This window comes from Ornithodoros turicata, chromosome 2, assembly GCF_037126465.1.
Source record: "Ornithodoros turicata isolate Travis chromosome 2, ASM3712646v1, whole genome shotgun sequence".
NCBI lineage: Eukaryota > Metazoa > Arthropoda > Arachnida > Ixodida > Argasidae > Ornithodoros > Ornithodoros turicata.
The window spans coordinates 27,782,248-27,785,015 of NC_088202.1; the positions used below are offsets into that span (position 1 = coordinate 27,782,248).

General features: G+C 41.3%; 1 pseudogene; it reads right to left on the reverse strand.

Moving 5' to 3' along the window:
* Positions 1 to 953: 953 nt before the first annotated feature.
* Positions 954 to 2,011, reverse strand: LOC135383266 (uncharacterized; annotated as a pseudogene).
* Positions 2,012 to 2,768: the final 757 nt, after the last annotated feature.

Here is a 2,768-nt window from a genome sequence, read left to right on the forward strand (position 1 = left end):
TTAACTATGTATAGATTATGGATTCTTGCGACATTGTCTGAAAGGTGGTGCAAATAAACAATGCCATGTTATCTGCTGTGCTGCTCTATTCTTTACAGTACTAAAAGTACTTCATCTTCATGTTGGCACATGATACGCTACAAAAAGCTTCCATGTTTACCACAGGCTCTGTGCGTAAATATCGACTGCTCCTAACCTCAGATGACTTGACTGACTTCTTCAGTTTGTGCAAATAACAAATATTTTAATAAAATATCAAACAAATATACAAAACATTTTAACAAACAAAATGACAAATATTTTCTTGCTGTTTTCACCAATGATTTCTCTAAATATTACTCAATGGTCTTCTCCCACTCTATGGTTCCACACCTCATGCTGTATCACAGCCCTGGCACAACGACAAATTATATCCTACAATTTTAGGTCAATGTGAGTTCATGAGTAAACTCACCAGACTTCTTGTTGAGCAATCGTCCTTACGTATTTTTACATTTCGATTTCTACAAGAAAACTAAAGACCTTTGACAACAGAAAACTTGATGTGGATTCTCAGAAGAATTGTTGTTGCTGATCTGTTGTGAAAGCACATCAGGCATAGAATTTCTTGTGCATTTCTGATGAGTCATCAAGAACACATTAAGATCAAACCAGAAATTCAATTACTATTTTTGTAAGGGCGCTGACGTGAGCTCTTTTGAAATGGCTAGCAACGTACCACCTCCCCGCCTACCGTCACGATCACAGCGATAAACATTGAAGGACGGAGATGATTCAAATATCTCACTATTTGAGACACTCGCGTTTAGCCACGTTTCAGATAAGGCTACGATGTCTGCCCGACAAGTGTCTACAGCAGAATCAAGGCGATCACGTTTGTTTATTATGCTCCGAATATTTGTAAAGAGTACAGAAACAGGTTTAGGTGCGCGGTTTCTTCCACCTCCCCTAGTAGATTGCTATGGAACACTGTCTCCGGGGTTTGCTAATGAACGTGAAGGTGCCGGAGAGTTTACAGGGGGGGGGGGGCGCCGGCATTATCAACAGAGAGAGGAATTTGCGCTGTAGCATATCCGTGTTTACTTGAGCTGCTGGCAGAATCATTAGCAATGTCAGTTACGCCACGTGAGTAAGGTTGAGAAAGAGCCTCATACACCGTGTCAGTATTACTATTATACATAAAACATTTTCTATTGACAAAAAGTTTATTGTAGCGCAACTGAAAGGCTGGCGACTGTGGCAACGCTTTGCCAAAGTCAATTAGCTTTTTTACGGGCTGAGCGAGTTGCTTTAGAGAAATCTTCGCTAACAGACACTCCACATCCCTTTAGTTGTGCTCGATAAGAAAGCACACGATTTTTAGCTTTGAAACTAGAGAATTTAACAATTATTGGGCGGCATTTATTGGCATTAAACGGGCCACCCAAACGATGTGCTCTTTCAATATCTAAAGAACTAAGATCTGGAACAGCATGTGATATTATGTCCTGTATTTTTTGTTCCGTTGCATGCCAATCCTCATTTGCATCGCTTACTCCATGGAAAATCAGGTTGTCTCTGCGAGAACGGTCTTCGAGCTCGTTAAGGCGGGACGTTAAGACATCATTTTGCCGGACAATATCACAAGTTGCTCGATTTGCATGATTTAGATCAGACACTGCGCCATCAAGTGCATTGACTCTCGTTTCAACATGGGCAAGGCGCTTATCAACATGGAGTAGCTTGCTCGCCAAATCCTCTTGGTTTGTTTTTATTTCTTCGACAGACTTAGCTAAAGCAGTTTGAGCAAAGGATGTTGACTCACACATTGCTTGAATTTCTGCAAGTGCAGTCATAATTTCATTGTGTTGACTGTTACTCAACCCAGCATCACGATCATCACACGAGGAAGCAACGAGAATTCTTTTAGGTGGGCCGGGATTGCTCTCTATATCACCCGAGCATAAGAGAAGCGTGCGGATTACAGTCATACACTCAACAGACAAGTCAAACATTACTTGTGGGCATGGGAGCAGCACTAGGTAACTATTGCTAGTTTTCTTAGCAAATAAAGAAAAACGGTTACCAACCTGTATAACAAAAAGGTGCCGAGCGTTAGTCATTACTGCACACAAGCCACTTCCATGCCCACTGAGCTGAGGGTTGCACGGATCGTTCTTTAAACCGTTCGCAGACGCTGAAGTTACTCTCGATGCCGTTGACTCGGGAAGCACAGGATGCTCCAAGGTGAACAAGTCGGTGTGAGCAATGTTGATATTGGCTTGTGTCGACAACAGTGTAACCGGGTCAGCGGTGACATGTGCGGCGGTGAAAGCGATGGATATCAGGTAGCAGGTCGCCGTCTGTATAACAAAAAGGTGCCGAGCGTTAGTCATTACTGCACACAAGCCACTTCCATGCCCACTCTAATTTGCATCGCGGCATTTGATAATAGATTCTTTTCAACATATATTGTCAAAAGGTGTTATAGATATAATTTGATTTATTCATTTGTCGTTTGCTCATGCGTAACTGGGCTGTTTCAGAAATATACATGCATTGTGGAATTTTATTCATGAGATATCATAAGTTTTCATAAAAGATTAGTGATCCTTTTTTGTAATCATAGACTGATGTATCATGCCTCTAAATTTCAATGACCGATCTTTCTACGGCAATTCTATCCTTCGGGTGTTGAACTTGTACAGAGTATAGTTGGGTAAAACCTTATTTGATGGTCAGTTCTGATTCCATATGAGAATTCTTACACACAGTGTGGAATATTCGTT